The sequence below is a fragment of the Pristiophorus japonicus genome, chromosome 17 (genome assembly GCF_044704955.1).
Source record: "Pristiophorus japonicus isolate sPriJap1 chromosome 17, sPriJap1.hap1, whole genome shotgun sequence".
NCBI classification, from domain to species: domain Eukaryota; kingdom Metazoa; phylum Chordata; class Chondrichthyes; family Pristiophoridae; genus Pristiophorus; species Pristiophorus japonicus.
This window is the reverse complement of record NC_091993.1, coordinates 26,116,456-26,137,887: the sequence shown is the minus strand read 5'-3', so window position 1 is coordinate 26,137,887 and position 21,432 is coordinate 26,116,456. Positions and strand designations below refer to the sequence as shown.

The window sequence follows — 21,432 nt, the reverse complement described above, 5'->3', positions numbered from 1 at the left end:
ACTTTGGGAGGGAGTGATGCTATGTATGCAACCCTATGTAACCAGCATTCTACCGCCACCAGAGAGCATATCTGTTGGAGTCCAAAGGGATCCCAGCATCCCTTGGGAGCACTGTATATAAGCAGGCCTCCCATGCTGTACCAACACTCTGAAGTTAGAATAAAGAGACTAAGGTCACACTTACTCACTTCTACAGTACTCAATCACGTTACTTTATTCCGGACATAACACCATCACTCTTCAACGCAATGGGACTAGCCCACTTGTTAAACTCAACCGGTGATATGATCCCTTCACTCTGGAGTTTGTCAAGCTCAATTTCAACCTTCTCCCTCATCATGTACGGAACAGACCGAGCTTTGTGATAGACAGGCCTTGTATTGGAGTCCAGATGAATCTGCACCGTGGCTCCCATAAAATTACCAATGCCCGGTTCAAACAACGAAGGAAACATTTTTAATACTTGAGCGCACGAAGTATCACCCACCGAGGACAACATCTTGACATCATTCCAGTTCAGCTTGATTTTCTCGTGCCAATTCCTGTTGAACAGCGTTGGACCATTACCTGGGACAATCCATAATGGTAGCTCATGAACCACACCGTCATATGACACCTCGATTGCTGCACTGCTGAGCACCGGTATGAGTTCCTTAGTGTAAGTACGCAACCTGGCATTGACTGGACTCCGCTTCGGTTTCGCAGCCTTAGTGTCCCACAGCTTGTCGAATGTCCTTTGGCTCATTATCGACTGGCTCGCACCCGTGTCCACCTCCATTGATACAGGCACCCATTCAGCTTCACATTAATGACTATCGGCTGGCTCTTGTTCATGAACGAATACAGTCCATTCACTTCCTCCTCGGGTTGCGTATGCAGGCCATCACTGAACCAGTCCTCATCAACCACGTGGTGGGCAGGACCACGCTTACTCCGTGGTGGACACATCCTGTGAAGATGTCCCACTTTTGAACATCCATTACATGAGTATTGTCTAAACCGACACTGATGAGGCCAATGATTGCTGCCAAACGCCAACAGGGTGAAATCTGGATCGAACCAATTGGCGAGCTCTGCCCGAAGACAACGCCATCTTGTTTACAGTACTTACTGTGGAACTCTGAATCGTCGATGATATCTGCCTCAAATTATCCGTCATCATGCATGCCTGGCAGTCGTGATGGCCTTTTTCAAATCCAGCGTCTCTGCAGCCAACAGCTTCCCGAGGATCGCATCGTGGCTGATGCCTATCACGAAAACATCACACAGCATGTCTTCCAGCATGTTCCTGAACTTACACAGCTCAGCAAGATGTCGCAGGTCGGTGACAAATCCTGTTACGTCCTGGCCCTCAGCACGAACATCCGTATCGAAATATGACCCCCTCTTTTGGCTTCAGATGGTTACCCACCAACGTACACAATTCCTTGTACCCTTTTTCTGCCGGACGACAGGCAAGAGAAGATTCTTCATGAGGCTGTAAATTTTCAGACCACAAACGGTGAGGAGAACTGCCCTGAGCTTAACTGCGTAGGCCTCTGCCTCCATGCCGTTGGCCACAAAATACTGATCCAGGCGGTCGACAAAATCCGCCCAGTCCTCGCCCTCCACAAATCTCTCCAGGATTCCAACAGTGCCCATTGTGCATGCGAAGGTTCTTAAATTACCTCGTCGCCAATTGTAATGACTCAAGAGTCTGGTTACTGTAAACTCACTCAAGTGCAACCTGATCCATCTTTATTCTGGCCTAAAAGTGCCAGCGTGACAAAGACACCCAGTTTATATACAGGTGACCCAGCACACATGCCATATGTGTACAGCCCGATGACCTCCGACCGCGGTGCCCTCTGGTGTCTGGTGACCCTCAAGCATTAATACATAACAGTTAGAGATGTAACATATTTTAAGCAAGTGCAGGGAAAGGGAGGAGGGGAGGAAGGAAGAAAAGGTAAGGTCTGAGATACGGTGGAAGGCAGGAGTGATTAATGACAAAAGGTATGATAGTACAAAGAAAAAGGAGATGGTAATGGGATCAGCCAGATTGAGAGGCTGGCTTGGCTGTGGCACCAGGCTGCAGCCAAAGAGTGGGGAGGAGGGAGATAGGGAGAGATCGTGAGAACATCTCGGGGGTGGGGGTGGAGGCTGTGGGCAGGTCGGGAGGAAGTGTATAGATCGCGGGCTAGAGAGGTCGGTTGGGGGCTGGATATATTGGGAATGGGAGGTGGGTAAATTCTGATCGCTTGATCGCAAGTTTTCTTGGGGGCATGGAGAAGCGCTCCTGCTCCTCCTGGCCCACAAGCAGAGCTGAATAAGCACTTAGCTGTTGGATTCAGGCTGTTACTGCCTTCCTGCGGCTGGCGGGTTTTCCGAGCCCTGGGAAACCCCAACCCAGCCCTCTTTAAAAATGTAAACACAGCTAAAATTTGAGCCTGGCAGCCTCATTAAAATATTCAAATTAGGGACATGCCTCGAGGTTAGTCACCTGCAACACCGCCCCCCCCCCCACCCCATCTCCATTAAAATCGGACGTGGGTCATTGGAGACCGGTTTCCTATTTTTGAATTTTTAACCCCCCATTTTGGGCAGTTAAAATTTCCCCCGATGTTACTACAGAACTTATTTTTCTGCTTGTATTTGTAATGTTTCTATTACATAGCAGAACACAGAAACAGGCTGTTTGGCCTAATCCATCTATGCCGGTGTTTATGCTCTACACGAGCCTCCTCCCACCCCTCTTCTTCTAACCCTATCAGCATATCCTTCTACAGATTCTTCTATTAGAAGAATCAAGCTTAAAAATTAATCCCTATAGTAAAATCGTGCTGCAGTGAAGGGAGCAGCAGTTGCTGTGTTGTCAGCATCGGGGCAGGTACAATATTGTAGCCGTGTTGGTGTCGTGATCCTTGGACAACATGGCTGCAGGATCCATCAGAGCCAAGCTTTAAAGGAAGAATGACGGGTCCTGGAGAAAGACAGCTTTGAAGCAGTTATAACAGCTTGTAGATTGTAGGAGGAAAGAAAGCCAGAGAGGTAAGGAGTTTCAGTTTTGAGGTGCTGTGAAACAATGTTAGACAAAGAGGCAATGCGGTGAGTCAACACAATGAGGATCCAGGGAGAATAAAGTTTGCTATGTTTAGAGGTTGGGGGACACAAGAGAGGAATGCTCACAGGAGCAATTACTATAATAACATTGATAAAATATAAAGATGCAAAAAGCTTGCAAATGGGAAGTTGAGGGATAGCAGTAAACAACATATCTTGTGCTGTTTATTCCATTTGCCTGGAGGGTACACAGAACAGCTATCGATACCTATGTTGATTTTTGAGCACTGAACAGTGACAATTATTTCACAGAAAGGGCACCATACTTACTTGCATTGCCTGAAGTTACAATAACAGTGCATCCTGTCGTGAATAAGCAAGGAGTCGATATTTTAATGAGGCTCAACGTGCACAGCAATAACATCTGCCACAGGTGCTCAGGGTGAGAGGGAATCGGAGCGACCTCGGCTTCCTGTTTATTTTCCATCCACCTCTTCATTGCATGAGCTGGCCACAACAGGAAGATATGTAAACCGATTTATTTCAATAAGCTGATAACCCAAGCTGCTTAAGACTGACTGCCTGCAGCTCATCTTAACCTATTTTCTTGTGAGTACTCGGTGTTGTAGAGCCGACTGATTTAAGTGTTTACTCCAGCTTAGTAGATTATGTGTGCATGTGTCACTTGGAGGAAACAGCCATTTTGCCAAAACTAAAATTGAATAAAACTCAAGGACGAGTAATTTTTCTGACAATGCTGCCATTATTTATTGTTCAGTTTTGAGGTGATATTTATTGCTACATGGCCTCACCCCTCCCTATCTCTGTAACCTTCTCCAGGACAACACTCTCTGCATTCCTCCAATTCAGGCGTCTTGCACATCCCCAATTTCATCGCTCCACCATTGGAGGCCATGTCTTCAGCTGCCTTGGCCCGAAGATCCGATTTCCCTCTTCCGTCTTTCTACCTCTCTCTCCTCCTTAAAGACACTCCTTAAAACCTACCTATTTGACCAAGCTTTTGGTCACCTGTCCTAAAATCTCAAATCTGTTTGTCAAATTTTGTTTGACAACGCTCCTGTGAAGCGCCCTGGGATGATTTACTACGTTAAAGGCACAAGTTTTGTTACTGCCAGAATGGTTACCACCCTTACTCTGCACAATTGGTCACATATTGATTTCATTAGTCTCCCTCATCACTGTGGACCATGTCCCTATCAATCGTTGTTGCTGCCCAACATACCGGGGACCTTGTTTGCTTGGAGATAGACAGATTTTTGAACAATAAGGGAGTCAAGGGTTATGGGGAGCGGGCAGGGAAGTGGAGTTGAGGCCAGGATCAGATCAGCCATGATCTTGTTGAATGGTGGAGCAGGCTCGAGGGATCGAATGGCCTACTCCAGCTCCTATTTCTTATGTTCCAACTGGTCCGTGGCCACTACATAACAAGCAACACCATGGGGAAATAAGGCTCACTACAAATGCCTGAAATGAGTTCTTTGAGTTAATGCACGTCAATCATACCCAAATAATCCTGCTCCACTGAGCACAAAACTCCAACAATTTCTGTATAATCAGAAAAATGTTTTAAATGTTAACCCAGAACGCTCGCAAGACTGAAACCACCCTGTTCAGCTCCAGCCAGACATTTTATGCCTCAGACACCAATTGAGTTTCCTTCCCCAGTTACTTGCTCATACTGAAACCAAAGGTTTGCAACATTAGTGTTCCTTTCAACCCTGATCTAGAGCTTCAAAGTTCACATCTGGTCCCATGTTAAGACTACTCACCTCTCGCTCCAGAGTATCGCCTGCTTATGCCCACCACTTGAAGTGCTCAATCACAGCTTCATCACAGATTCATCACCTCGAGGCTTGACTTTTCAACAATTCTCCACGCTGGCTGCTCTTGCTGAACCTTACATAAACTCGAACACCTCCAGAATTTTGAGGCTTTTATCCTATTCTGCACCCGATTCACCAACATCCATTAATTCCCAGGTTCCCAGTATATCAACTTCCTATTCCTCTGCTGGAGGAGAGATGCAGAAAGAGAATACAAATCAGGAACTGGTGGTTTTGCAAAAAAAATAAACCACTGAATAATGCTGGACGGGATTTATTTAGACCTAATTCACTGGGAGGTTATTTATACCTGTACCGCACATGTGGACTTAGCATTGTGGAAGACCTATTCATGCACCCGGACACAAATTTGCTACTGTGTTATATGGTCAAATGGCAGTCGATGAGTTCTGGATGCAGGCAGTAATACCTTGACTGCTTGTCATGGAGCAGCAGAAAATGGTGGTCACCATTTTTGTTCTTTTGAAATAAAACCGTAATCTTCAACAATTGGATGGTGCAGCAAACATTAGACAATTACGCCTGGTGCAAAATGTTGGCACCAAAAACAACAGCTGAAAAGGCTGGGATATATACATGTGCGTGTGTCATCTTGTGTGTTGTGCAATTTTAGAAGTTAATATTCAGTTCACACATGGTGTAATACAAATATGCTCTTTGAATGGCATATCACTTCATCATCTGTTTATATTGCGAAGAGGTTCCAACTCTGTAAAATTGTTTTAATAAATAGAAATATAAAACCAACTCCCTTGATGACAATGATAAATGCACACGGTGATGTGGTACTGAGCCACGCAGACCTGGAAGGTTGAAGATTCAATTCCCTCTCTGTGTGCTGAGTTAGCTGAATTTATCTGAGGCGGCAGTTGGGGCTCTGCAATTGACTTCAGCAACTCTGGGGGGGTAGGGATGAAAAAAAATCAACTAGTCATTTTTCTTGATTATTAAGTGGTGACTCTTGCTGGAAAATGCATGTCCATGGAGGCTGGGTGATGATAGGATTGCCGTGATGCCCTTCACGATCAAATACCCCAGCAAGGAAGCACACCTTTGCTCCATTGCTCTGAAACAGTCACTGACACTCATTATCTGAGCTCGCACGAAGAATGGTCAGAGACAAAGTACTTGCTAGCTAGAGGCATCTGTGTAACTGTACCTCTTCAAAAGTCAGTGCCCTCAGGAGAGATGAGGGCAATTTTTTTAAATTTAAGAAATACAACACCATCGGATCCACCTTTAATGGGTTTAATTTCTAAATGTTATTCATTTAGGATATCATTAATCTAGGAATGGGATTCACATACAGATTAGGAATATTTCTTTAGAACATAATTCTCCTTTCTGACTAATTTCCTTCCCATCCTCTCCTAAATATGCTGCCTCCTTGCTGTGGGTATGGTGCTACGCACAACAGGCAGATTCTGGCCAATTTTCTCCTCCCTTCCCAAGGGTACTGTGGACAATTGTAGCACCCCTGGGATTAGCTACTGAGAATGGATCAGGTATGACTACTCACTGAGTCATGGGGGCGGAACACTCAGAAATATTTCTAATACTTTTTTTTATGGGTTGACAGTACTCTATTACAGATCCAAAACATGGAATGCAATCATCCATTTCATTTAGGTATCAGCCTTGGCTCAGTGGGTAGCACTCTAGCCTCTGTGTCAAAAAGTTGTGGGTTCAAGTCCAACACCAGAGGCTTAAGCACATAATACAGGCTGACACTTCAGTGCACTACTGAGGGAGTGCAGCACTGTTGGAGGTGCTTCTTTCAGAAGAGATGTCAAACCGAGACACCATTTGCTCTTTAAGATGGACATAAAAGATCCCAAAACATTATTCAAAGAACAGGGGTGTTTTTCAACATCACTAAAACATTATCACATTGCTGCCGTGTGTAAATTGGCTGCCTCGTTTCCTACATTACAACAGTGACTACACTTCACAAGTATTTCATTGGTTGCAAAATGATTTAGGAGATCCTAAGGTTGTGAAAGCTGCTATAGAAATAGAAATCTTTCTTTCATTTCACATTACCTGCTAATACTATACTCAAATTATCAAAAGAAAATAAGAACTTCTACTTATTCTGTCCTCAGAACATCTCAAAGCACTTACAACCATAGGGTTGCTTTTTGAAGTATAATCACTGTTGTTATGCAGGTTGTTGTGCATGTAGCACACAAATCACTGACTCCACACGGTCTGGTGTTAATCTAACTGCTGTGACCTTCGTCCTTTATTGAACAGCTCCAGAGTGCACCTCAGGCGTGGTGGTCAGCTTTTATACTCCCCCTTGCAGGTACTTTCAGGTCTCCCACCACAGCGCCCTCTGTGGTGTAACATTCTGCTTATTATACATTTAAGATACCAGGACGATACATACATCAACATAACATCTCACTTTCCCCCCAGGACGCAGGACGATACACACATCGATACATAACACAGGTGAACACAACAAACAAGTTGCACAGAAGGTTCCACGAAGGGCAAGTGCGATGAGGGAATTAGTTAATCTCTTGAGGGAGAAATGTTGTGGAGGACAATTATCTGTTGTTTGAAGAATGCCGATGGAACCTTTACTTCCACTTGAACAATCAGGCTAATGCCTTGTCTGAAAGATGGCATCTGTCTTTACAGCATTCCTTCAGTACTCAACGTGTATTTATATAGCACCTTTAACACAGGAGTATTACGAGATAAAAAATTTGACACCGAGCTGCATAAGTATAAATTAGTATAGCTTGGTCAAAAAGGTATGTTTTAAGTAGCATCTTGAAGGAGGAAAGAGAGGTCGAGAGGTTCAGGCAAGGAGTTCCAGAGCTTAGGGCATAGGCAACAGAAAGCACCGGCACCGATGGTTGAATGATTATAATCAGGAATGCTCAAGAGGGCAGAATTAGAGGAGCGCAGATATCTCGGCGGAGGTAAGGGGTTGTGGAGCTGGAGGAGATTACAGAGATAGGGAGGGGCGAGACAAGAGGGATTTGAAAACAAGGATGAGAATTTTGAAATCGAGGCATTATTTAACCGAAAGCCAATGTAGGTCAGTGAGCACAGGGATGATGGGTGAGCCTGCACTTGCCGCGCTGCTTTTAAGCGCTCCACCCTGCCTCAGCTCCCGCTGCTGCTCGCACACAGGTCCACTGCCTCTCATAATTCATTAAAATGCCATGAACAGTTACAGGAGGTAATCAACAAGCCTAATGGTCTTTAGATCTAGAGGACTAGAATTCAAGGATTAGAAGATACGCTACAGCTATTGGATAGAGCACACCTGCAGTACTGTAAGCATTAACTGTAATGTCAACTCGCTCTAACGGAGAAATCGTTTACCTGGCATAGTCCAATCCCCGAGGGACCCGGATAATCGAGAGTTGCCTGTACCAGCTTTTTATTTCCAGTTTAAAATAAACTGAATTCATATTCGTAAACTGCCATGGGGAGATTTGAACTTATGTCCAGTAGTGTGACCACCACACTACCTTATTCGATGTGAGGTGCTTTGAGACAGGATATATTCTTCCAATCCATAACATTCTTGTTCAATATGCAAGATGGTACAAGCATGGTATAATTGTAGCTGAAGAATAGCCAAATGGTTCTTATTTTCTTATTAAATTCAGAAAAGCTGAACTAGAGGGCATAGTCTCAAAATAAGGGGCCGCCATAAAACTGAGATGAGGATGAATTTCTTCTGAGTGTTGTAAATCTTTGGAATTCTGTGGAGGATAAATTTAAGGCGGAGATAGACAGAGTTTTGAGGATAAAGGAATAAAGGATTATGGGGAGCGGGCAGGGAAGTGGAGCTGAATCTATGATCAGATAAGTCATGATCTTATTGAATGGCGGAGCATGCTCGAGGGTCTAAATGTCCTACGCCTGCTCCTATTTCTTATGTTCTTATGAAAGGCTAATTGGCCCAACTAGCTCATGTCTTCATGAAAACCAATGGTGCCCCTAGCACAGCATCAATCATAAACAGTAATCTGCATTTCCTCATTGAACATGCTGTGCATTTGAAACAGTGTCTCAGTTGGTAGCACCCTCGTCCTTGCCTCTGAGTCAGAAGGTTGTGGGTTCAAGTCCCACTCCAAGGATGAGCACAAAAATCTAGCTGACACTCCAGTGCAGTACTAAGGGAATGCTGGACTGTCGTAGGTGCTCTCTCAGGTGAACGTAAAAGATTCCATGGCACTATTTCGAAGAACAGAAGCGTTCTCCTTGGTGTCCTGGCCAATGTTTATCCCTCAATCAACATAACAAAAACAGATTATCTGGTCATTATCACATCGCTGTTTGTGGGAATTTGCTGTGTGCAAATTGGGCTGCTGTGTTTCCTTCATTACAACAGTGACTGCATTTCAAAATCATCATAGATAGTCCCTCGGAATCGAGGAAGCGTTGCTTCCACTCCCAAAGTGAGTTATTTGATGGCTGAACAGTCCAATACGAGTGGTAAAGACCCTGTTACAGATGGGACAGACATTCGTCGAGGGAAGGGGTGGGTTGGGCTGGTTTGCCGCGGGCTCCTTCCACTGCCTGCGCTTGACCTCTTCATGCTCTTTGCATTGAGACTTGAAGAGCTCAACGCCCTCCCAGATGCACTTTCTCCACCTTGGGCGGTCTTCGGCCAGGGTCTCTCAGGTGTCAGTGATGTTGTCGCACTTTACCAGGGAGACTTTGAGGGAGACTTTGTAACGTTTCCGTTGCCCATCTTTGGCTCGCTTACCATGAAGGAGCTCCGCGTAAAGCATTTGCTTAGGGAGTCTTGTATCTGGCATGCGAACCATGTGACCTGCCCAGTATTGAAGCACTTCAAAAGGTACGTCACTAACTGCAAAGCGCTTTGGGACATCTGGTAGTCGAGATTGGCGCTATAGAAATGCAAGTTCTGACGAAAGGTCATCGACCTGAAACGTTAACTCTGTTTCTCGCTCTACAGATGCCACCTGACCTGCTGAGTATTTCCAGCATTTTGTCATTTATATTAGTCTTTCTTTTCATTTTGTCTTGCCATTACAGATTCCCAGCATCTGCAGTGGGTTTTTTTTTTTGCTTGACCTCCCCTTGTGAAACAAAATTTCTCTCTTTGGCTAATGGCATCCTTTGCATAGACTGAAGTGGCCACCATCAAAACGCCACCTGCCTGCCTTATGCTGTAACTAGATGCTACTTGGCCAATGAACACTCAGCCCCCTCAACCCCCGGCGCGCCTTCCCATTGGCCACTCAGCGGCGCCCACTCTCACCAATCCTGTGCCTCCGACTGACGTTGATTGACAGGACGGGCAACCGAGCAGAGCCCCGCCCCCTGTGGGCCCCGCCTACCTCGCCGCCGCCTCCTCCCGCTCCTGCGCGCCGGCCCCGCCCACTCGAGGCAATCGCTCGGCTCCGATTGGCTGGATCGCCACGCCCCGCCTTCCCCCTCTCCCCGCGGCTGCTGTCACTCACACCTGCGCCGCGTGACGACGACCGTTCGTCAAGTTGGGTTGAGTCGCAGCTTGTACATTTTTTTAATTTTTAGAAAATACTAAAAAAAACCCGGGGGGGGGGGGTGGCGGCTTGGTGTGAATGCAGCACGCAAAAAATCCACCTTAACCCAACTCGGCACGTCGTGAGAGAAAAGAAATCCGGCTTCGCTCACGGCAAATTATTTATTATTTACCTCATGTGAGAGAATTTTTTTTAAAGAATTTGTTCTTTGGGGGGGGAGGGTATTTACCTTCGGTTCAGGTAGGCCGCTTCGACGGGGCGAATGGTGTGCGATTGCTTTTTATTATTCTCTTTCCTCCTCTTATTCTCTGTTGTGTTTAACGTTTCTCTCGCGCGCTCTCTCAACCGAGATCGCGCACGCGCACGCGCACGTCAGCTTGCCTCCCTCTCTTTCCCCCCCCCCCATTGGCTGGCGCCGGCTCGGTCCCCAGTTGCCGATTGGCTGCCCACGGCTGTCAATCGGCCTGGTGTTGCCCAGAGTGCGCGTGCACGCTCGCTCTCTGGTTTCCGCCCTCCCTTATATCTGGGTCTGGCTGGAGTTGCGTGGCAAGCATTGCTCTTGTCTATCTGTCTGCCTGCATTGACCAGGTAGGTAGGTAGGTAGGTAGGTGTATGTATGTATGTATGTATGTATGTATGTATGTATGTATGTATGTATGTATGTATGTATGTGCATGCATAGCATATATATATGTGTGTGTGTATATATATGCATACAGAGTTGGGAAGGGATAGGGGTGTTTTGCTGTTCACATCATGTGTATGTGCATGCCTCATTTTGTAATCCTGCAAAATTTATATTGGCGGAAACTAATTGTATGTTTTTATTTATTTAAATCCTGAAGTGCAACAAACCCATTTTATTTTGGGTGTTCAAATCAGTTGTGATGACTGAACACATCCTGTGGGAATGAAATGCAAGACGTTTGATCTGTTTAAAATCAAGTTCTCTGTAGACCAGTAGTTCAACGTGCGCCCTCTTTGCATTTGCCCCTTCCCTGCATAAAATATAATGGTGTGTATTTAACTGCTATGCGTGGTCTACCGAGTGCAGTGGGATTAGATTTTTTTTTAAGATGGTGCATGTGGAATACCAAAATCTCAAGTTCTGTATGGAATCGTGCTCCAAATCGTTGGACGAGTACAGGCATTTAGTAAGGAAGTAACAGGTATGCAAATCGAGGCCATCGCCCAAGAATGGGATTTTTTTGTGGCCTTTAATGAAAGCTGCCGAAACCAGTGTCATTTGTTTACTATATGCTAACTTCTCTTTTGTTGCTTCGTCTGATGGTTTCTACGCGTCTTTGAAAATCTGTGCTTAGAGTTTAAATGGGCAAAAGGCTGAACTCGTGTATAACCAAATCTGATTTGAAAATGTTAGCTTTCTGACAGATTTTGAAAATGCACACAGTTTTACACTATCAGTATAAGTCCACACAAGTTAAAGTTCCTCAATCTTCATATTTAAAGATTGGACACACAACAGTTGCTGCCTGTTTTTACAATAGTAACTCCTGTTAACTTATTTTGGTTTGCTTAAAGTAGAATACTGTAAAATCATATTCATAAGTAGTTATCATTTTTATCATCTGTGGGATTTGGTTTACCTTATCTAAGGTCCGTTTAATGTCATTAGGATTTCAGTAATGCATAACTAGGCATGTGTGAAATATTTGTCCAATTTCCATTTGAACTGTGACAAAACAACCACCAGATTTTGACCTTCAAGTCGTGAGTTGTGATTGTAATCATTTTGAAATACTTAATATTATTGGTGAGGTGAGGTACGTGTTGGTTGCAGGTCTCACTGGTTGTGGGAGCAACTTGAGATGGATGAGTAGCATACAAGAAGATTATTGGTACGTTTAAGCATATTTGCTTATGTGCAGTTTCTCCTGAAATGCGTTGCTACCAATATGCTAAATATACCTCTAGATAACACTGTTCACAAAGTGATAATGGACAGTTGTAACGTGGTATGTGGAGTGTCCTCTGTATGGAGATAATTTAGTTAAATTTAGATCCATTTTAACATCAGCCTGGCTAGAGCGGTGTTATAGTACAGACTGGCAAAGGAGGCGTTCTGAACTTATTCATGGGAAAAGGTGTATGTGTTCTGGATTTTAAACTGTAAATGCAGCATGCGTGTTTATGTGGTGTGCTTTGGAGAAGGATGAAGGGGAAGAAAGACAATATTAAGATCGGGAAATGGATAATCGGATGTTGGTATTCATGTGGTGAAAGGGATTTTGTTTTATCTGTTTATTGTACCACATTCAATACCCATGCAACAGGGAGACTGTTAATTTAATATGAAGGGTAATATATCGCGCATTAATCTGTTTTCAGTTTTCTCTCATCCTGCAATAGTAACATATTAATTGTATTGGAGGATTCTCATTATCATAATTTTTGAAATCAAAGCATTTGTCATATCATTTGAATGCTTTCATAAATTAAAATTATATTTCATACTGGCTTAATGCTTTGGATGAAATGTATAATTTGTGAGACATGGTTTAAATCATTACAACCTTCTCTTCATTATTGCTTTGCCTGACTAAATGTTTAGATCACAAATACCTAACAAAAGATGTGTTTGGTTGACCTATTAACTTGAGTGGACAAGTCTTGAGTGAATTATTCCATTACCTATATGTTTTATAAATGTATTAATATCTGGGGGTTTTCAAATATTTATTTAAAATTTGGGTCTTTTTTTGTAAAAATGAATAATTATTAATTTATTGAAATTATAAAGCTGTGCTTTGATGAGAATGCAAATCTTAGTAACCAAGCAAATCAATATAATTTTATTGTCGTGTAGGATTAATGAGGTAATGTATTCCTATTATTTCAATGGATTGTATAAATTCATTCCAATAATCGTTTTAATTGTTTCATACCTTGGTACTGCTAAGTTGTATTTGGAGTTTCTTCCTCCTGTTGAAGCCATCCTATTTATCAAATAAGGGAATTTTAAAACATTGCTGTGGCAACATAAAGTGTTAATTGTCTTTTTTTTAAATTATCTTCTTCCTCTTGTGGTTTTCACACAACTTGCTTTTGGGCATGTTTCTCTTCCCATGTTCTAGAATCTGTTTTCAGACACTTGTAAAGAAATAAATCTCTCATCGTGCATGGACAGGTTCACACATGCAAAATCTGTGCATGTTGCACCTGTGTCTTATTCTTTTGTTGTTTGTTCTTGGGATGGAGCAATAACTATTGCTTGGTCACTAGGTGCCCTGAGGGCATTGAGTCAAGCATGTAGTGTGGAGCTAGAGTCGCAGGTAGTTCAGACCAGGTGGCAGGCTCCCTTCCCTGAAGGATGTTTGTGAGCTCAGTTGCTGGTGCTAGTACACAAATTACTAGATTTTTTTTGCCACAATGGGATTTAAACTCATGACCCCCCCCCCCCCCTCCCCCAACAGGGTTGCTAGTCCAGTATCATAACCACCAGATCTACGCATATTCCAGGTAAGTTGTGTGAAGCACGGGGAAGATTGATGCAAGGTGGCTGTCATTGGTAGTTCCCCCTAGCCCCGTGATGCTTTAATACATCTTTGCTGCTTTTGATTCAATAACAAACTGGTGGCGAGTCCATGCTGTAGTGCTATTTGCTGTTTTGTAAATGCCTCGAACAGCCAAGTTACTGTAAAATCAAAATGAATCACTTGAGCATTATGATTTGCGGCGTTCTCTTTCCCACCTCTCTCCCCAGCCGTATCCTTGTTCTGCAATAGAATAGACATTATTCAAATAGTTCTGTTTTTTTAATTTTCTTTCTACTGGCAAAAATTTATGGAATGAGCCCCCAATCTAATGTGCAGTATGCTTTCTAAAGTTCCAAAATGTGTTTCTGTAAAGAAGTAAGTTACATTATATAGTGCCTTTCGTGTCCTCGAAGAGCTTTGCAGCACATTATTTTGGGGTGTAGTCACTGTTGTATGTAGGTAAATGTGGCAGCTAATTTGTGCATACTGCAAATGAAATGAAATGATCAGTCATTCAGTTTAACACTGGGTGAACTCCCCATCTCTTCTCTGAATAGTGCCATGAGATCTTTTACTCCCTTTTGAACAGGCAGACGGGGTCTCAGTTTAATGTCTTCTGAAAAATGGGGGTGGGGGCAGATATTAAAAAAGAAACCACCAAATTTCTAGGCTGTCTTCTGTGCTACTTGCGACCCAACAACGATCTGAATGGTAGCATTTGAGAATCCATGAATTCTGTGAAGTATTTACTTCGACTTTTCTTAACCTCAATGACTGTGGATGAATGACTGCAAATTCTCAAAGTAACTACACAGGTCTGTGTGTTTTTCTTTTCTTTTTTCCCTTTCCACAGTGTCCCTTAATTAGTTTATCCAGTTACAACCAGGGTTGAACTGAAGCCCTCATTTTAATTATTATTCTCTTACTACAACTGGGATGCCACTCCTGAGGTCATCATCATAGGCACTCCCTCGGAATCGGGGAAGACTTGCTTCCACTCTTAGCGTGAGTTCTTAGGTGGCTGTACAGTCCAATACGAGAACCACAGTCTCTGTCACAGGTGGGGCAGATGGTTGTTGAGGGAAAGGGTGGGTGGGACTGGTTTGCCGCATGCTCTTCTGCTGCTTGCGCTTGATTTCTGCATGCTCTCGGTGACGAGACTCGGTGCTCAGCACCCTCCCGATGTGCTTCCTCCACTTAGGGCGGTCTTTGGCCAGGGCCTCCCAGGTGTCGGTGGGTATGTGGCACTTTATCAGGGAGGCTTTGAGGGTGTCCTTGTAATGTTTCCGCTGCCACCTTTGGCTCGTTTGCTGTGAAGGAGTTCCAAGTAGAGCGCTTGCTTTGGGAGTCTCCTGTCTTGCATGCGAACTATGTGGCCTGCCCAGCGGAGCTGATCAAGTGTGGTCAGTGCTTCGATACTGGGGATGTTGGTCTGGTTGAGGACACTAATGTTGGTGCGTCTGTCCTTCCAGGGGATTTGTACGATCTTGCGGAGACATCGTTGGTGATATTTCTCCAGCGACTTGTGTCTGCTATACATGGTCCATGTTTCTGAGCCATACGGGAGGGCGAGTATTACTACAGCCCTGTAGACCATGAGCTTGGTGGCAGATTTGAGGGCCTGCTCTACAAACACTTTTTTCCTCAGGTGGCCGAAGGCTGCACTGGAGGCAGCATTGGATCTCGTCGTCAATGCCTGCTCTTGTTGATAGGAGGCTCCCGAGATATGGGAAATGGTCCACATTGTGGATCTTGATGGCTGGGGGACAGTGCTGTGCGGTAAGGACGGGCTGGTGGAGGATCTTTGTCTTGCTGATGTTTAGCGTAAGGCCCATGCTTTCGTACGCTTCAGTAGTTGGGGTGGCCTTGGACCTGGCCTGGAGACGGCGAAGGTTGAACATCTTCCCACTAGTTCTGTAGTTTAGTTCCACTCCAGCGGGGAGCTTGTCGACTGTGAGGTGGAACATGGCAGCAAGGAAGATTAAGAGGGTTGGGACGATGACGCAGCTCTGTTTGACCCTGGTCCGGACATGAATTGATTGGGTCTGTAATGGATCCGTTGATGAGGATCATTGCTTGCATGTCGTCGTGGAGCAGGCGGAGGTTGGTGACGAACTTTTGGGGGCATCCGAAACATAGGAGGGCGCTCCATAGACCCTTGCGATTGACAGTGTCAAAGGCCTTTGTAAGGTCGAAGAAGGCCATGTATAAGGGCTAATGCTGTTCCCTGCATTTCTCCTGCAACTATCGCGCAGCAAAAATCATGTCCATTGTGCCCCATAGGGAACGAAATCTGCACTGTGACTCCGGGAGGAACTCCTCAGCCTCGGGGAGAAGACGGTTGAGGAGGACTCTGGCGACAACCTTCTCAGTGGCTGATAACAGGGAGATTCCTCTAGTTGCTGCAGTCGGACTTGTCCCTTTTTTAAGGATGGTCACGATCACTGCATCTGAGATATCCCAGCATGCTCTCCTCCCTCCAGATGAGAGCGGTGAGGTAATTTATTCGCGCCTCTCCACCATACTTCAGTGCCTCAGCAGGGATTCCATCCGCTCCTGAAGCCTTGTTGTTCTTAAGCTGCCTTATGGCTTTTTCTACCTCATGCAGTGTTGGGGTTTTACTGAGATGGTGGCGAGTAGCATGCTGCGGGATGGATTCGAGAACACTCGAATCAAAGGCAGAGTCTTGGTTGAGGAGATCTTCGAAGTGCTCCTTCCAGCGGCCCTGATTGCCTCGGTGTCTTTATTGAGTGTTTTCCCCATTCTTGGCCAACAGTAGGGTGGGACTTTGGGTGTTTGGGCCGTAGGTGGCTGAGGTATTGCTGAGGTGGCTTACCTTTTGTCTTGTACTTTCTGTTAATCAAGATATGTGTGTAACTATATTCAAGTACCTGTAGTACCAAACAGCAGTAACTTGATGGATTAAAGCTACTTATGTTTTTGCGCATCATTTTTCTGTCGTAAAAATTGTTTTTAATGTGCATCAAGATTTAGGAGTTACATGCGAAACATGGCCTGTATCGCCAATACATTTTTCTTGGTGAGAATTCATTAGCAGTACTTAAACTATCACTAGCTAAAATGATGAAGTACTGGACCTGGCTATAATGGAACTACCTCTTCTGGGTAGCACTGCCCCTTCCTGATTCCATTCCTAACATAGCTAGAGTAGCCAACGCACCATCCTTCAGTACTAACACAGCCACCTCCAGTGTGTCCATAGGTTCTTCTATTCCTCATCAAAGTTATCTAAGAATGCAGTTGACTTCTGTATGCATTGACGAAACCCAGTTTTATCTTTGCCACCACCCACTCCATTCCACGACTGTCTGTTTGGCCTCAAATTGGGGCTGGCCTGGAACTTTCTGCAGCTCAGCATTGCCAAGGTCAAAGCCATCCTCTTTAGTTCTTTCCAGTAACTTCACCTTTCAGCCACCAAATTCTTCCCGCTTTCCACTTCGATGGAAACTAATAGACTATGACTTCATTGATTTGTCCCTGAACGTTGCTTCAAACATCCGATCCGATCCATCATCCGTTTCCACCATTATTACTGCCATTCGTGAATAATTGCTCTGATTGTGCAAGAAAATTGTAAATGTGTTCCTTTTTGAATGCATTTACGATAACACCACACGGCAGCCCCCAACCCCACCCCATTAAATTTTACTTCTGTCGGATCCTCCATTTTCTGGATTACATAATAGTACATATTTTGGAAAACAATGACAAAGCAAGAAGGAAGTGCTGGAGTTGCAACCGATTTAGTTGCCAGAGATTGTATTGTCAGGAGTGCCATACAAATTTTGTTGAAACGTTGCTGTTAAACTTGAATGAGGATTGTTCTGTACCAATTAGTGTTTATAGCAAAAAATGTTTTGTTTTAAAATAAAACCCTGTAGTCAGATTTTAAAATGCTAATCAAAATGCCACTTAGTCAGACCCATCCAAGTAGAATATTCTTCTGATAATGCATATTGTTTTATCCCTTGGCCCTATCTACTGTGAACTCTGCTAACCATCTCTCATTCTTTTGAATACTAGTTATTTGCAAACAGATTAAGTGAGATGATGGGGAATAAATGTTGTATTGAAGTAAGCAGGTTTTTATCTGGAATGTTCCCTTTGGGCAGAGTTCAACATGATTACCTGCTTTTAAATTGATGTACAGAGACGACGCTTATATATTTTTTAACAACCTCCAAACGCATCCAAAGCCACTCAAGCAGGCAGGATCTTCCAGCCTAATTTATTTATTTTTTAAATTTTGCATGTAGCTATTTTGACTTCAGGGGCTGGAATGTTTTCTGCTTGGCATTGCAAAGGATTAAATCTGAGATACAACATTTGTGCATGTTTAAAATTATCTTTGATTTAACACTTCCCTTGTGTTCTGGAACAAAAATAAATTAATTCTAGGGTTGCACTCCTCAAATGGTATGTCACTATTCTACTGTACAAACATAGTCCATTTATTAAAATGCTTCAGAGGTTAGAGGATACTTTTTGATGCGCATCACGTGTACAAATATAGAACCAGAGAAGCTGCTGCTGAAATATCAAGTACAGGTATCTAACCATAGTGGCACTTTTTTTTTAATGACTTCATGGTGTTTTAGTTATGTGTGGAAGACCTGCTGCCACTTGTCAAAAATCATTAATTCATTCTATAAACTACAGCAGTATAAAAGGTATCTTCTTTGGAGAAACATTTCATTATTTACAATGAAACTGCTTGAATGTTCAGAAATATTTATGCTAGCTATAAGATGATTAGTTGACCATTAGTGCTTTCAAATATTGAAAATCATATAAATAAAGAGGTTTATTTTTAGCTGAGTTCTATAGAAATAACCGGTTACATTTTTAATCCAGCCTATGCATTAACCAATTTAGATATTTTTAATGAAATCGGTAGCACTGCAGAGGTTTGGAATTGCTACATGCCAAATGGGATTGCAATGCAGGTAATACAGCATTTATAAAATTAAAGTTCGTCTCAATTTTTATTCATACCTAATTATAATACCTGTAGTAATATTCCTCCCCACCCCCACCATGCTCTGTAGCACTAGTGAAATGGGTCTAAAAGCCTTCGAGTGATTTCAGCCATGTTCAGGGGCCGAGGCAATTGAGGGATGAAAAGCCTATTGATAAATGAATGCTTGCATTTAATTAAATAAATATTTATATCCTTCTGCACAACTTATAAATAGTTTTGACAATTAAACAAACTTCATTTTAGATTTTTAGCAGGTGCTGGAGTGAGCTGCGTAAGTGGTTGGAAGTGCAACATTTAATCAGAATGTTGCAAATGAGTTTACATGCCACTCAAAATTGACTTACCTCAGTTGGCTGAGTCTTTTCACAACAGAAGAAACTAGTAGAAAGATTGACCGTGATTGTATGCAGTGCTACTGTGATGGTCAAGTTTGTAGTGTGTAAATTGAGTTGGCTTGATATTCTCCTCCCCCACCCCACCCAATTTCCAGAACATTCTATGTAGAACAAAATGCAGTGCAACATAGTTTAATTTGGAAATGTGAAATCTAAGTCTATTATAAGATTGGCTAAAAATAATCTAACAATTGCTTCAAGGTATTCCCACATAAGGGGCCCAAGTTTCCACATGATTTGCGCCTGATTTTTAGGAGCACCTGGTGGAGAACGGACTATCTTAGAAATCGCAATTCTCCACATTGTTTCCTTCACACTGTGCGTGCGTGAACGCTCCAACGTGCACGCGCAGCGTTGCCGGCAGGAAAAAAACTAATTTAAATGGTACCCGCCCCCTCCCACTTACAAAATCGGCGTGCGTGTAGGCTCTGCCCCCCTGGGCGCCGCGCCAAACAGACAAGGAACTGCAGGGCGCTCCAGAATCGCGCGTTTTTTTTCCGGCGCCGTTTTAGGCGCGAAAAACGGGCACCCAGCTCGGAGGGGCGCCCGTTTTTTATCGTGTGGAAACTTGGGCCCAAGATTAGTAAATTGATAAAGATGGTACAAATGAACTGATGCCACATACATAGGATATACGGCACAGAAACAGGCCATTCGGCCCAACAAATCCATACTGGCATTTCTGCTCTTGTCTTTCCTCATCCAACTCTATCAGCATAACCTTCTATTCCCTTCTCCCTCATATGCTTGTCTGGCCTCCCCTTAAATACATCTATATTATTTGCTTCAACCACTCCCTGTGGTAGCGAGTTCCACATTCTCACCACTCTCTGGGTAAAGAAGTTTCTTCTGGATTCCCTATTTGATTTCTTGGTGATTATCTTATGTTGGTACCCTCTAGTTTTGTTTTTCCCCACAAGTGAAAACACACTCTGTGTTTACCCATCATTAAAAAGAGACCCAGCCTGTTCATCCTTTTCTGATAGGTATACTCTTGCATTTCTGTTATCACCCTTGTCAATATTTTATATCTTTTTATGATATGACCAGAATTGTACGCAGCACTTCCAAGTGTGGTCTAATCAAGGTTCAGTGCATGATTTACAATTTAGAGGACTTTGTAACTCGTAAGAGAGTCCCATTTGCAGGCAGAGCACAAACAGTACCTAACATTTATAACAAACTCCATTTTATATGGTGCTTTTTACATAATGAAATGTTCCAAAGCACTTTACAGGAGGAGTAGCGGAGACCAAACAGGAAACAAGAGAGAAAGTTTAGGGAAATTACTAAAGGCACGGTCAATATGGTATGTTTTTCTGAGGAGGATTTTAAAAAGGTGGAAAAGTAGGTTTAGGAAGAAAATTGTACAAAGGTGCGATGGACAAAGGCTACTCCATGATGGTGAAGTCGATGATCTCACTGTAAGCCAGTCACGAACAGCTGGGATGTAATGGAAATACAAGATAGGGAGGCAATGATGAATAAGGACCTGGAGAGTGGGTATGCAGCCTTTGTGAAGGATGTAGTGTTGGCTTTTGTGTTGGGGGAAGATGAGACTAGTCAGCAGCTTAGAAGAAATTGGGTTTTTGGGTCACAAAATTGCCAAGCCGTGAGTTAGGTTTGTAAACAGTGCTTTGGAGGTAGAAGTTAATGGTCTTGCTAATAGACCGTATGCCACATTTGAAGTTTAACTTAGTCATACAGAGGATGAGTTGTGCACTTATGGATTCAATTTTGAGTGAGCATCCGGGGAGGGTGAAGGAATTGGCTGATGAGCTAGAGAAAGTTCAACATTTTAAAGCACTGAATTTCAGAAACCATTTGTGTCTGAACTTGTTCATGGCATGTTTCACTGATGCCAAAAAGTTTTCTTAGTTTGATCATAGAATGGTTACAGCATAAGAGGCCATTCGGCCCGTCGAGCCCGTGACGGCTCTGCAAGAGAACTTCAGCTAGACCCACTCCCTAGCCCTTTCCCCGTAGCCCTGCAAATGTTTTTCCTCGGTTACTTATCCAAATCTCTTTTGAAAGCCACAATTGAATCTGCTTCAACCACCCTTTCAGGCAGCGCATTCCAGATCCTAATCACTCGCTGCGTTTATTTAAAAAAAGATTTCCCTCGTG

General features: G+C 43.6%; 1 protein-coding gene and 1 long non-coding RNA gene across 2 annotated transcripts in view; one reads left to right on the top strand and one right to left on the bottom strand.

Annotated features, from left to right (window-relative positions):
- Positions 1–10,744, bottom strand: part of LOC139227621 (uncharacterized) — a 31,490-nt gene extending 20,746 nt beyond the window's left edge. Inside the window, exons 1-2 of the long non-coding RNA XR_011587444.1 lie at positions 10,641–10,744; positions 4,833–5,073 (exon numbers count right to left, since the gene is read on the bottom strand). This is a non-coding gene — a long non-coding RNA (uncharacterized lncRNA). The remainder of the gene's footprint in view (positions 1–4,832; positions 5,074–10,640) is intronic.
- Positions 10,384–21,432, top strand: part of LOC139227620 (D-glucuronyl C5-epimerase-like) — a 147,524-nt gene continuing 136,475 nt past the window's right edge. Inside the window, exon 1 of the mRNA XM_070858502.1 lies at positions 10,384–10,588. The gene's annotated coding sequence lies outside the window, so the exon portion shown is untranslated. The remainder of the gene's footprint in view (positions 10,589–21,432) is intronic.